Source organism: Glycine soja, chromosome 16 (genome assembly GCF_004193775.1).
Source record: "Glycine soja cultivar W05 chromosome 16, ASM419377v2, whole genome shotgun sequence".
Lineage (NCBI taxonomy): Eukaryota > Viridiplantae > Streptophyta > Magnoliopsida > Fabales > Fabaceae > Glycine > Glycine soja.
Window position 1 is genome coordinate 29,795,839 of NC_041017.1, and position 15,870 is coordinate 29,811,708.

At 32.9% G+C, this 15,870-nt stretch overlaps 2 long non-coding RNA genes across 2 annotated transcripts; both read left to right on the forward strand.

Moving 5' to 3' along the window:
• The first annotated feature begins 8,747 nt into the window (after positions 1–8,747).
• Positions 8,748–9,961, forward strand: LOC114390150. The gene is made up of 2 exons (XR_003661825.1): positions 8,748–9,168; positions 9,729–9,961. It is a non-coding gene; the product is annotated as an uncharacterized LOC114390150 (long non-coding RNA).
• Positions 9,962–12,724: 2,763 nt separating this feature from the next.
• Positions 12,725–14,002, forward strand: LOC114390375. Its single transcript, XR_003661889.1, has 2 exons — positions 12,725–13,132; positions 13,762–14,002. It is a non-coding gene; the product is annotated as an uncharacterized LOC114390375 (long non-coding RNA).
• The last annotated feature ends 1,868 nt before the right edge of the window (positions 14,003–15,870 follow it).

Here is a 15,870-nt window from a genome sequence, read left to right on the forward strand (position 1 = left end):
ATCATTGCTCAGTTTGAACTGTTGGGATATAGGTAATGTTACTGGCTTAGCTCCAAACATTCCAAACTTTTCCAACACTTTCTTTAAGTATAAATCTTGAAATAGGAACAAATACTTCATGTTTCATTCCCTTTGATTTCAATTCCCAAAATCTTACTGGCAGCACCTAAATCTTTCATTTCAAACTTCCTTTTAAGTTCAACCTTTACCTTTGTTAACTCACTCTTATCATTGCTTGTTAGCAAGATATCATCAACATATAATAGTAAGAAAACAAAGGTATTAGGTGTGATGAATTTGAAGTAAACACAATTGTCTTACTTACTTCTGTTGAACTTAATTTTTGACATGAAATCATCAAATCTCTTATTCCATTGTCTGGGAGATTGTTTCAGACCATACAAAAATTTGTTCATCTTACAGACATGATCTTGCTTACCTTTTGCTTCATATTCTTCAAGTTATCTCATGTAGATAAGATTTGTTCATATAATATTACAAATGTCATATAATGAAAAAAAATTCAACATCATTTTAACACAAATTAGCCACGACATACATCAATCTAGGTTCTGGTTAATGGATATTAATATTAGAAAAATTCAATGATACATAATTATTACATGATCATAACATACAAAAAAAATTATATGGATCTTAAAAAGTTTGTATACTAGGAAAGATCAGATTCGCAGTCAAAAAAATATGGAAAAACTCCTATCTGGTAGTTAAGTTCCCTACAACATTATACTTAAAAAATTGTCTAAGAGCATAGACTTATCATTTAGTCATTTAAGTTAGACACCAAATGAGAGTCCAATCCATCATAAGCTCATTCACATAAGCTCAAATAATGAATATCTATCAATGTAATTTAAAATAACATTAATATTATTTAGTAATTAAATAATTCTGATCCAAATGCAAGCAAGCAACCGTCTCTTTCTCCCTCAGCCAGATTTGTTACTTGATCCAAATGGAGAAAACGCACTCTATAAATTCCTAGGGACAGAACATTAATTATTATTCCTTATGCAAAATAACGCAACCAAGTTGCATGAGCCCAACTGCTTCTGGCATATATCATCATAATATCGCCAACATCAACTTTGCTGTCCAATAATTAATTACCTTTTGAAGAAAAGTCAGATCATCTTTCGGTTAAAGAAGTATCTAGTGGAAGAATCAAAGAAAAATATATAATGCTATATACTCGTGTATCATCCAAGGAATATCCCCCATACATATATGCCCCAATACGATAAATTTAGTAATGCCACGATCCTGCAATATTAAGGGTTGGTTCAGTGAAAAGAATAATGACTAAAAATGGTGAATAATTACCATTAAATATGTTGATGATAAATACTAATTCATCAAACCCATAAAATTAACTTAATGGTATAAGATTTTATTATATTTACATGTGTGAAAACGATTTATTTAACCGGAGAATTTATAATTATTTTGGTGTGCAAAATTTGTTTAGATTAAGATCAGTTACAGACTGCGAGTTACACATTGCGAGTGAACTTAATCTCTAATCCAATGAGTTAAAAGATACATTTTGTTATGTCACCCAAGACAAAAGAAAAAATCCATTCTCGGTGTCCATTTAAAATTGTATATTGTCGATTTTTGTATGTTCGGAGGTTCAAATGGGATTTATTAAAATTAGTACAAGTTAAAAAAGAAAATGAATATAGGATAACAATGACTAATCAGATCCATAGAAAATTTGTGTACAACATGCCCAGTTTCATATAGCAGATTTTTATTCCTTACACACAAGTAAAGAGATTATTTGAAAAAGCTATATTCCAGAATTAGACTAATTGTCAGAATGACATTGAAGAATGAATAATGTAATCACAGTGGTTTTTATTCCTCAAACCAGACATCAATAAACATGCTTTTAATTTGTATTGACCTCAAAGAATAATAGCCATCATGTCATTCTTCTGCTAGAATCTTCAAAATGATTTAATCCCCAAACCGATAAAACAGGCATATCGGATGCATGCAAAATAAATAGTTTTGAACTTCAGTTCAGATTAAAAATATCTATATCTCTGCTGATCAAGTTTTTGAATGTTATCAAATATTTTTCTAATAGTAGTTTTCATTCTTTTGGTTATTGCAGGAATTCTTATTTGATCTTTTTGATGAAACTATAAAGCAACATAAACTCTATCAAACAAGTGTCAATCCAAGAAAGTCAATGTATCCCCAAAGATGCTATGCGAGATCTACATAGGATGGTTCATTCTTTTGGTTATTGCAGGAATTCATATTTGATATTTTTGATGAAACTATAAAGCAACATAAACTCTATCAAACAAGTGTCAATCCAAGAAAGTCATTGTATTCCCAAGATGCACTACGAGATCTACATAGAATGTGTTGTGCAAAATATCACAGAAAATGATATATAGAAAAAATCGAAATTTCTTTCTAAGGATGAGTTTTAGATTACAAAGAGTTTTTTAGAGAGAATTGAAAAAGAATCACTTACAATCTAAACAGTAGTTGAACTAATTATATTGATTTTACAAATGAACAACTCACTAATTTTAGTAGTTTAATTTGTTACAACTGTTTTAACTACCAACTAAATTTGTTAGTTATGTGACTAACTTATCAACAAATATCCACCTTGGTTACATAACTAAACAAGGATCAAAGTGGTTGCTTTCTTTTTGACATCAGACTAGTTGACATTACTTCAAATTTATAAGGTCTAGGCAATAGAAAAACTTGCTGCTTTGATAGAACTTTAGTGATCATATCAAAGGGATTATGCTTAGTGGAGACTTTCTTCATCAACACAGCTCCTTAAGCAATAGTCTCTCTCACAAAGTGTAGTTTCACATCTACATGCTTTGTCATTTCGTGATAAACCTGATTCTTTGAAAGGTGAATAACATTTTGGTTATCACAATGGACAATGATAGCATGATCTTGCAGCTTCAGCTCTCGAGCTATTCCCCTTAACTACAATGCTTCTTTTACTGCTTTCTATCAAATCAATATACTCTGCTTCAATATTGGGCAATGCAACCACCTTCTGAAGACTATCTTTCTAGCTAATTGCAGTTCCAAATGCAATAAAGATATATCATGTGATTGATTTCCTAGTGTCAAGGCAGCCAACATAATCAGAGTCCACAAACCATTCTATGGCAGCTGAACTGTAACTGTTCTTATTAGCTCCACCATAAACCAAACCATTCCCAAGTGAACCTTTGATGTATCTCATAATCCACTCCAAGGCTTTCCAATGCACCTTCCCTGGATTTGACATGAACCTACTCACCAAACTCACTGAGTATGCTATATCAGGTCGAGTACACACCATGTCATACATCAAAGAGCTTACTACATTTGCATAAAGAATTTTAGCCATAAATTCCCTGTCTCCTTCTGAACTAGGTGCTCAATCATTGCTCAGTTTGAATTGTTGGGATATAGGTAAGGTTACTGGCTTAGCTCCAGACATTCAAAACTTGTCCAACACTTTCTTTAAGTATGACTTGTTTCTGTCCCTTTTGATCTCAATTCCCAAAATCTTACTGGCAGCACCTAAATCTTTCTTTTCAAACTCCCTTTTAAGCTCAACCTTTACCTTTGTTAACTCACTCTTATCATTGCTTGTTAGTAAGATATCATCAACATATAACAGTAAGAAAACAAAGGTATTAGGTGTGATGAATTTGAAGTAAACACAACTGTCATACTTACTTCTGTTGAACTTAATTCTTGACATGAAATCATCAAATCTCTTATTCCATTGTCTAAGAGATTGTTTCAGACCGTACAAGGATTTGTTCATCTTACATACATGATCTTCCTTTCCTTTTGCCTCATATCCTTCAGGTTATCTCATGTAGATAACCTCTTCCAGCTCTCCATACAAAAAAGTTATCTTCACATCCATTTGTTCTAGCTCCAAATCAAGCTTTGCAACCATATCTAGGAGTATCCTTATAGATCTGTGCTTTACAGCTGGTGAGAAAATATCATTGTAATCAAAGCCATTTATCTATGTGAAGCCTCTAGCAACTAGTCTTGCCTTAAATCTGCCTTGTTCAACTCCTAGAATCCCCTCTTTCATCTTGTAGACCCATTTACAGCTTACTAACTTGGCACTAGCTGGTTTCTTCACTAACTCCCATATGTGGTTGTCATGGAGTGATTTCATTTCCTCATCCATAGCTTTTCCCCATTTCAAATTTTCCTTACTCACCATTGCAACCTTGTAGCTTTTTGGCTCATCATCCTAAACTTCACTAGCAGCTATAAGGGAGAAAGCCATCAGATCAACATAACCAAATTTTTTTGGTGGTTTGATCTGTATCCTGGTCCTATCTCGAGACAACAAGTAATCATATGTCTCATCTTCAACATCAGGTTGAGTTCCTTCTAGACACTCTTCCTCAGGTGGTATGTTGTCATCTTGTTTACTTTGAGTTGTATCAGTAGGCTCCACCTCAAACATTGCTTTTTCTGGAGCTGGATCCAATTGTCCCTTGTTAGTATTTGATGTTGTTTTGTAGGCCATTTTAGACTCATTGAAAACCACATTTCTACTTATAATGCATTTCTTATGTCCATCTTCCAAACACCAAAGCTTGTAGCCTTTGACACCTTTTGGATACCTTATAAACATGCACTTCAAGGCCCTGGGTTTCGACTTGTCTTGCCTTATGTGCACATAGGCAACACAACCAAACACTCTAAGTATGTCATAGGTTGAAGGATGAATAGACCAAACTTCTTTTGGTGTTTTCATGTTCAAGGTTGTAGATGGGCATATGTTTATCAAGAAACAAGATGTTGTCACAGCTTTTGCCCAAAAAGTTTTTGGGACAGCTGGACTCGAGAGCATGCATCTAACCCTCTCAAGTATGGTTTTGTTGAACCTTTCTGCTAGGCAATTTTACTGGGGTGTTCTAGCAACTGATTTATGCCTAGTAATTCCCATCTTCCTGCAATAATCACTGAAAAAATCATAACAGAATTCAAGACCATTATCTGTACGAAACCTCTTGATTTTCCTTTCAGTATGATTCTCAATCATTGTTTTCCAATTCTTGAAAGTCTCATAAACCTCATCCTTAGTTTTGAGAATGTGAACCTATAACTTCCTTGAGAAATCATCTACACAAGTTAGGAAGTATCTTGCACCAGAATGAGATAGTGTTCTAGAGGGTCCCCATAGATCAGCATGTATCAAATCCAAGGTGTCTTTAGTTCTTTGTTGACTAACTCCAAACTTTGCTCTACAGGCCTTACCATAAACACAATGTTCACAGAAATTCAGTTTCTCCACTTTGTCACCACATAACATACCTTGTTTACAGAGCTACACCAGACCACTTTCACTTACATGCCCCAACCTTCTATGCCACAACTCAATTCTTGACATGTCTCTTACAGAAACTGAAGCTACTAACCCAACTACTACCTCTCCTTTCAATGAGTACAAGCCATGCTTCCTCACACCCCTCATGACAATCCTTAAGTCCTTCATAACCTCCAATGTGCCATTTTCACCTCTAAACAGATAACCTTTTCTATCTAGTTTGCCAAGAGAAATTAAATTTCTATTAAGATTAGGAACAAATCTCACATCTTGGATAATCTTTTCACTCCCATCATGCAATTTTAATTTGATTGATCCAATACCTTGAATTTTACATGGTTTATTGTTTCCAAGTAACATTGACCCTCCCTGTAGCTCAATGAATTTCTCAAACCAGAGCTTATTTGGTGTCATATGGAACGAACACCCAGAATCCATAATCGATTCTGCATCAGATTTCCCAGAGCCTACCATTAAAGCTTCTACATATTCATAACCATCTTGAACTATCACTTCATTTCCTCCTTCCTTTAATCTATGAGAATTGTAATCGTTCTGCCTTTCAGGACAAAATCTTTGAGTGTGACCTTCCTTTTTACAATGGTAACATCTTATATTAGGCACATTTCCACTATTTCCAGACTGCGGCTTTGATTTCTTCTTCTCAAGATCGTTCTTGGTTTGTTTCCCTCAGACTATTAAACTTTCACCACTCACAGAAGCCTTTTGCTCATTTCTTTCATTCAATTCCTTTGAGTTTAGGGCTGATTGAACCTCTACTCGGGACAAAGATTCTCTCCCATACAAGAGAGTTTCTTTAAAATAAGAGAAAAACTTTGGTAAAGCACACAATAGTAACAGAGCCTGATCTTTGCCATCAATAGTCACATCTATATTTTCTAGATCAAGAATCAGTTTATTGAAGACATCCAATTGAGATTCCATAGTTCTATCTTCTTGCATCTTGAATGAATATAAGGCTTGTTTAAGATAAAGACGATTTACTAGAGATTTGTTCATGTACAAACCTTCCAGTTTCGACCAAATTCCAGCTGCTGTCTTCTCCTTCGAGAACTATCTTAGTACCTTGTCTCCAAGACTCAAGATGATTGCATTGTGAGCCTTATCCGTCAAGATCTTCTTATCCCTTTCCTCCAGCTTTGCATCAAGAGCGGTTTCACCTTGCAAAGCTTCTTCAAGACCCTGATGAACAACCAATGCCCTTATCTTCAATCGCCATAAGCCAAAAATCATTTTGGCCTTTGAATTTTTCGACCTCATACTTTGTAGATGCCATGGTTAACCGTTCCACGCTCATTGTATCAGTTTGTTGTGCAAAGTATCACAGAAAATGATACACAAAAAAAAAAAATAATCAGAATTTCTTTGTAAGGATGAGTTTCAAATTACAAAGAGTTTTTTTAGAGAGAATTGAAAAAGAACCACTCATAATCTAAATAGTAGTTGAGCTAATTATATTGGTTTTACAAATAGACAGTTTACTAATTTTAGTAATTTGTTACAACTATTTTAACTACCAACTAAATTTTTTACAACTGTTTTAACTACCAACTTAAATTTGTTAGTTATGTGACCAACTTATCAACATGATCGTTCTTCAACGTAAAATACACAACATAAAAGTTTGAAAAGGAAAGATGAGTAATAGAAAATAAGGAAGACTTATTAATTTTATTTTATCAATTTAAAATAAATATTGTATATAGGGTATGCCATGAAAGAAGAGTTACGGTTCAGAATTAGTATACACTGGAATTCCATGGCAAGCAATTAGTACGTAGTCCCATCAAAAGAGTAGCATCAATTGAAACTTTTCTTCAGGTCATCATATAGGGCAATATACATTACATAAATGGGAACAATCAAACCCATAAAAAATCTCAATAGACAGGGTTTAGTGGCACGGACCATTGACACAATTGGTTTCTCAACAATCAAAATATTTTTCTTTGGTCTTGATCTATCTTTTAACCAGACTACCTTTCATTTGATTCACATTTCTTATTAGAATCTCCATCAACATTCTTGTCACACCACCAAATCACTTCAGACAAAATTTTGTCATCTTCTCTTCAATAGTTGCTACTCAAATTTTCACCAAGATATATTCATTCCTATGATTATACTTTCTTGTATGTCCATATATCTAAATTAGCATTATCGTTTTCTCTATCCCTACACTAATTTATTTGCTTCTGTTGACAGTTCGCTATCCAACATTAACTTCTTCATTTGAGTATTATTACTTGTCTTTAAAGTTGTTTGGTAGAATTATGCTTCAGCTTTGATAAGCACTTTCTGATCGCAATTATGCTAGAAAAGTTTACCGAACTTCATCTATCTGCTTGAATTCTGTGTAATAGCCACATCAACCTCTCCATCTCTTGCAAGATACCTAAACCATCCAACCTCTGATGAGCTGTGATCTTCATTTTTCAGCTAGAAAACAATGCCACAAACTTGTACACATATACTCTGTTTGACTCTTAGTTAAGAAAAAGCCTTCGATTCCAAAGCATCTTCCAAAATACAAGTTTTTAAAGGTTTATTTTTCCTCCTTTCTATTCTTCAACCAGGAGTATGTCATTCACAACAAGGCACAAGCACGCATCAAGTACTTAATCTTAGATGTATTCAATAAAGTATGTCCAATACTAAGGAATAAGGATAACATGGCATGAACTCAAAGTTGGACTTTGGTGCAAAACAGCTATTGTTCATGTGTTTTGCTATTCATGTATCATCACTTTCCAGCAGATGGTATATTTTGGCATGTGTGTTGTCCACACTTTAGCATTTTAAAGATGAAATAAATCCATATATGAGCATTCATGTAATAGCTTAAGACTTAGGGAGAGTTAGCTCTTAACATGCTTCACTGTCACTATGAAATCCTTCGAAAGATGAACTATCTCCATTTCCACCAAAGAACTACCCATAGTGCTGCAAAGCTTGCTATCTATTTTGTTAGTTGTTACTTTTAAATGAGACATAAACAGTAGTATCCATAATTCCACTCTCAGAAAACAAAAAACATAACCAAATTATCAGCATGTCTGGTTATTGTATGTTGAATTTTGACACTGTAAGCCACTGACTAGAATCTATAAAGAGAAGTCCAACTTGCCAATGACAAAATAAAGGAGTATCTTTGGTTGAAAGAATAAGAGTAAAAGACATGTCCTTTGATCTTGATTCCCCTCTTTCACTTGTTGTCCACTATCCCGATTCATAAAGTGGTTCCAAGGGAACGAAGAACAAGTACTTTATCTCTGTCCTTTTGAAAAATATACTCATCCAACAGGGCCTAATTGTAACCCCTCCAATATTTTTCCTCCCTACTTATATGGGACTAGCTTGGTTATTGTTTTCCCATACCATAGCTCGACTGAAGCAATCATTTCTTCTCTCTTCTTTCCAGTTTGTGACACTCACTAAGCCACTTCCATTCTTCTAAAGTCTTTATTCCACTCTCCTACTTAGCCTGTTAATATTACCATTGCTTAAGACTGTTGAAACTTCATCTTCATACATTCAAATGGCATCATCTTGGACCCCAAGGCAAAATAAACAATTTGAAAGAGCCCTGGCTAAATATGATAGAGAAACCCCAGATAGATGGCAGAATGTTGCTAACGAGGTGGGAAAATCGGTTGAGGAGGTTAAAAGGCACTATGAGATCCTCAAAGAAGATATCAGACGCATTGAGCGTGGTCAAGTGGCATTCCCCTACAGAACAAACAATTCTAACAGTAATTAAGGCATTGTGTTGAACAGCACAGGTACTGCACCACTTTTTTCTTGATATCTGAGTAAATACTCTGCTTGCAGATGTTCCAAAATTATTTTTTTTTATAATGAAGATTGGCCTGTATAGTCAGCCACAAAGAAGTAATTCCAACCAGGTTGGCACTACTATATGGGGCTGACAGGAAACACAATTTGGTTTCAACAGTTCCTCTTTTGCTAATAACATATTCCATAATCCCAATTGTTCTGGTAGTCATAAAGTCTTATTTCGCTTAGGAGTCAAAGCCAATAGTAATTTATAAACACTTTTTTTGCTTAATATACAAAGGTGTATTTTTAGTAAGGACAAAACCGTGACGGACTATTATCATTAACCGTTATATAACCTATTCAGTCTGTAATCTATCTAACTGAAGCTTATTCAGTCCGTGCTATCCTCATTAACCTTTCACTAGTTGTTGACCTCATTACATTTTGGTCTAGAGCTAGAACATCTATTTTCTATTAATCAAATTTAACATAAAAACCTTTCTGAGATATATGAAGCAACTCAATTTCACTGACCTAATTTCCCTTTTTCTATCATTGGCAGGTTATCGATCCAGAATCCAACAAACTTGAAGACTCATGACGATTACAATCACATCCGCAATAACTTAACAAATAAAAGGAAGTACCATCAGCAGTGAACAATATAAAAGTTTATCTGTAAGCAACCATGTGAAAGCTATTGTTAAGAAAAAATGTATTAAGTAGATGTATTTACAAATTAATCGTGTTTATGAACCAGTACTAATTATTAATAAAGAATTAGTTATTTGTCTATATGCCAATACCATCAAATACTCCTCTTGTTTCGCGGTTACCAAAACAAAAGAAAGCTAGTTCCAACTAACAAAGTGCACGGGTCTGTTTGGATATAAAGTTAGAAGAGTTTTCTGAGAACTTCTGGACCCGAAAAAAAAACTTTATTTCTCAAAAAATCCAAACAGACCCTGAATAATAAACCTAACAGATAATCATCGTGCACATGATACGATTGTCTATGCTTCTACGATAATTCTATACAATAAATGATGCTGTACCTAGTAGAAGGTTAGCCTGTTCTGGTAACGGCATCAATGCAAAGTGCTAAATAGTACAAGAATTGATGCCAACAACAACTGAAGTGAAGATTACGTTGAATGAGAATCCTGGATTATCATGATTATTTTTCCTTAAATGAATAATATAAACATATAAAAATGGTGCGCGAATTGAGTGGTTTACCTGGATGATTCTGGATTCTGAGGAAGTGTAGGACAAAACCATATGATATGTTAAATCAAATGGTAATGTTGTCTTGAGAGTGAAGGGAGATGGAATTTGGAAGCGATGGCGGGGAAAAGTGGAGCACCGTATCTGAAGAAATCTGAGTCAATGGGAACAGATAAGTTCATCCTGGAAGGGAACAAATGGTGAAAAAGTTTAAAATGGCCAAGAGTTGAAAATTGAAATCGAAGATTTTCTAAATGATACACCTTTGTATCAAGCATCTCTGCTATGCAAAGGTTTTAATAAAGGTGGCACGTACTTGCTACGTTGGCGTAACTTTAGCAACACAACAGTTGGATATTCCATTCAACAAATTTCTGCATGGAAAAAAAAAAAGAAAAAGAACTGAAAGGTGAAACATATAATTTAGTCCCTGTATGTATAGTGTTTTTGGATTTCCAGTTCAATAACCTCAAACGAAGGTTCATTAATTCTAAAGCTTATTCTCGCATACTTTTCCGTTCAATTTAATAAATTTGGAATTTATGATACCAATAAACCAAACACACACATGATTGTGAATTCTCAATTTAGTTCTTATATGAAAAATTTTATTAAATTGATTTCCATGGTGTAAACATTACTAATTTGATCTCTATTGTTACCTCCTTATGTATAACGAGAGTTAATGATGAACATATGACGTGACGACATGGATTAAATCGACAACTTTTATATAGGAACTAAATTGAAAATTTAAAATATGTATAAAGACTAAATTATATTTTGCCAAAGAAAATAATAATAATATACACACCCGTAGGCTAAAGGGATTACATTCGTTTGATATTTCATATTTTCATTCAGTTACAATTTGTCATATAAATATTTTTTTTTACAGAATATATAAATAAGTTAAGAGGACTAACCATACAAGTTAAACTCTAAAAATAATAGAAATTATAGATGGGATTTTGGGTTGGATTCTTATAAAAAGTAACCGATTCTTCACACGTGTGTCACTTTCCATAATAATCAAATGATATCATGAGTATTTTGGAGATTTTATCAACAAACTATAAATATTGGCTTGATTTTGTTGAAATCTCTCTCCTCCTAACTTATTTTATATAAACGTAAAATCTCTCCTCCTAAATTGAAATTTGCCTTGGGAGTCTTTGGACGATTAAGATAACTTTGAAGATGAAGACAAAGAAATTAACTACATATGAAGTTTTATTTATCACCAAATGCATTAAGACGTGGAAGAGTGAAAAATTTACAAGAAGAATCATAAAAGCACTTAATAGAAAACGCTTCCTAAAATTTTGAAATAGTTTGTCATAAATGTAAGAAATATTTGGTACATCAAGATAGACTACTAAAATCTAAACAAGGAACATAAGGAGTGTCTATAGAAGTAGAAAGGACTTCTTTCAAAATGAGAAAGACTTGGACAACAACTCTTCACATGATAATAATGAAGTGTTGAGGCCATGATGCAGATCACAAAAGACCTTTAAGAAGAGACAAAAGACCAAAGAGGAAGGATCTTTTAATTGGATAAAAAGTACATATAAGAAGGTAAGAGCTAAATGAGAGCAGTCTATAACTGCACTAGGAGAACCTGTTAGAGATCGTAAGGAGACCTAGGAGCATCTAGAAGTGCTCACACATACATGCTTAAGCAAAAAATATGGAAGAAGATCTCATGTTGATCTAATTAATCCAAATAAAAATAAAACTAACAAATTAACATTTAGTAATAAAGAAATCCAAGTGGAATATAACTTCACTTTTATATTTCAATTTAAGTAATTAGAACTTTGTTTTGGACTAGACATGAGAATAATGAGTATAAAAAGAATGCAAAAAAAGTTATAAATAATATAATTTTACGCCTCCAATCAAAATATTTTTTTTTTAGTTTTTTAGTCAATATTTTAAGACATTATCATTTGTCTAAAAAAAAATACATGAAAAAGAGTATATTAAAGAATTAATTGCTAACATTCCGCTCTTACAAGTTACAACGCACTACCTTTAATTTCTCTGGCTGTTGCTCAATCAGAACAATTTTTGTATTGTGTAATTTGCCAACTAGTAACAATGGAAAGTCCAACTTGCAGTAACGGAAGGAGTATCTTTGCTTAAAACAATTAAAGGCAAGTCCACTGTATTTATTCTCTTTTTCCACTTGCTTATGTTGTCCCTTCTTCGTTCTTTTGTTCCAAAGCCAACGGATCACAAGATCTTTGGAAGATATATTCGGCCAAAAATCTAACCAGGTAACCAACAGCTAACACATCTATTTAAAGAGCAACCTTGGTGATCACTTTCTCATACCATCACTAAAAACAACCATCACTTCACTCTTCTTTCTGTTTTGTGGGGTTAAAGCCTTTCACTACTTCTTTCTTCTTGAAAAAAAAGAAGGAAAAAAAAAAAGCCTTTCCAAGTTTTTTTCCTCTTGTTTATCCCCACAGCTCAAGAATATTTATTATCTCTAATTAAGAGAATTCCAATAATTATTTTATCTTAAGATGGAATCATCTTGGACACCAAGGCAAAACAAAATATTTGAACATGCCCTAGCTATATATGATAGGGAAACACCGGATAGGTGGCAGAATATTGCGAAAATGGTGGGAAAATCTATAGAGGAGGTTAAGATGCACTACGAGATCCTCAAAGAAGATATCAAGCGCATTGAGCAAGATCAAGTGCCATTTCCTTATGCAGGTATTGCTCTTCAATTTCCTTGGACGTACGTAACTGAGTAAATTCAGATTTTCTAAAATTATTCTTTAGTCTTAACTATATATATCACGATGAAATTAACCATAAGCACCCGCATGAAAACCATGAAACAAATCATATTTAATTGATTCCGTGTTTTAAAAGAATTTGACTGATTATTGTTTAGGATAATGCTGGTGGCTTTATGTTTTAAAATGCATACGTAATTCAAGCTGTTGGTCATCTTTAAGTTAACCCAATATGTCTCAGTTTTGCTTGCATTACCATTTTTTCTGTACTTTAAAGTACTTGTATATTGTTCCGGGGTCCATAGAATTTGTTAATGGAAAATTTACATATATTCCTTCGTCGGTGCTAATCATGCTAGTCCAAATATTTGTTTAATCAGTTTAATCTTTGAGCATTTTTTTGTAAATTAGCAAATCCATATTTAATTATTCTATATCTATGCAGCCCTTTAGCATATTGACCTTTCTGAACCTTTTCTTTTCAGTTGTACTTTAATTATTTTTTCTCTTAAAAAGTTTGAACTTTTTAAACATAAATTTGTTTTAGGCTATGTACAAGTAGCACATTCTGCTAACTTGAATTCCTTATTTCATGCTTGGCAGGCTCATGATACTTATATATCCAGAACCCCAAATTAGCAGACTATAAAGAGCATACCCAAGGATAAATGAATTACCAGAAGTGAAGCTACAAATTAAAGGAGTCTGATTTCTTTGTAAATTAATTATTAATTATGAATCAAAATCTTCTACGTTGGGCTGTAAAAAAATAATGTAATTAATGTATGTGAAACAATATTTATTCATGTAATAAATACTAATGACTAGTTGGCTATCTGTCAAAGCACTGTTAATGCTATCATTAGATGACTCTGCACCTCAACCTATCACTAGGTTAATGGAACAAAATAAAAGGCAGTTTTAAGTGCAAACGAATTAACAATTAAAATTGGTAAACAAACTTAAACAACTGTAGGATTTGTAATGTTAAGGGTTCAAGTTAATTAGAAGAAATGCAGGAGAGGCACAGCCTGATCGAATACTGAATATTACCAAGGGGATCGGCACAATACCTGATTCCTTAATAAAGATTTAAAGAAATTGAGAAAAAATGTAATTAACCAAACTATATTATGCTACTTGCATTTTCCATATTCATATAATAATTGATTAAGCACATTAATCACTAAAATTCTAATACAGTTTTTTGTAATTTTCCTTTCTTTACATTAAAATAATAGCAACTTTTAACATTGTTGAAATTTATTTTAGAAAAATAGTTTTAAAAGACAAAAAATACCATATTCATACTATCAAAATTAAGTTTCAAATAGAATGTATTAACGACTCAACTAGCTGATCACCTTTGGTAGAAGATACTTGTAGTTTCATAAAAGAATAAGTTAATAAATAAATACTCTATGTAGTTTACATGGCAACATATAATATGTAGTTAATGAAATTATTTTTCTCTCAATGATATTCACAAAACACCTAAGAATTGCAACCAAGATATCAACGGAAAGTAGTGATAGTGACTGTAATTAAAATATATCATGACTGATGTGGGGTGCTGCTAAAAATTCTTTGACGTTCATATATATATATATATATATGAGAGAGAGAGAGAGAGAAAACTTATATATATCCATATATATGGGCAACTATAACAATAGGATGTAAGCAAGAGCCCCTTTGACTCTCGATTTTGTTAGAACCAAAGATATGCATATAATGTTTAAGTCTTAAAAATTTCAGTTTTGATGATAATAAAAATATTAAAATTTGATGGATTACTGATATTCTTTGAGCATTTTAGGAACATAAACGTCCAAAATAGATTCAGTATTGTATTTCCTATCTCTAACTAAATTATGAAAATAAAGTTTATGTGTCCACGAACTTCCAAGAACTTTGAAAACTAGCATCCCAAATGTTAGATTCTTTTAACGTTCAAATAGGAGCTAAGAAACTTACACATTATTTTATATCAAAGTTTCTATTTTGCCAAACTTAATAGAATATGCTTGTACTCTGAACTAGGATGATTTTGCTTAAAAAGTTCAAGTACCTTTTGTTCGTGTAAGGGTTCAAATAAAGTTTGATGAGTATGATGCATACATGATGCATAAGTATAATGTTGCATATTTAGCACTCACTGAGAACCTATCTCATTAGTTTAGTTTCTATATTCCAAAATGAGCTAGTTATGAAGATCATGGGAACTCTTGACCATGAATATATATATATATATATATATATATATATATATATATATTGTGTTTTGTGTATTAATGTCTTTTGGCTTATTACGTTTAAGATACTTGATTATTGATGGTGGATGGTATTAATGCCTTGGATGTAAAGGATGAAAGTGAAGGTCTTCAGGTGGAGGAATTGCAAAAAAAGGAGGGATCTTGTGAGTGACTTTTAGAAACTATCAAGGAGGAATGAGTGACTTTTAGAAATTTGATTAATTGACGAAGGTGAAAGGCCATTGGGCAGAAGACCCAATTAATCCTTGTCAAGAGAGGTATCAAGGAATTTTTTGATAGAAGATTCCTTGAACTCCAAAATCATAGTCTAGTTTTGGATAAGACTTCCTTTACACAAATTGTGTAGAGGAGAATCCATTGTTATGCCAAAATTTTAGTGAGATGAAAGTGAAGGAGACTTTATGGGAGTGTGTGTGTTTTGGGGGGAGGGGATAAA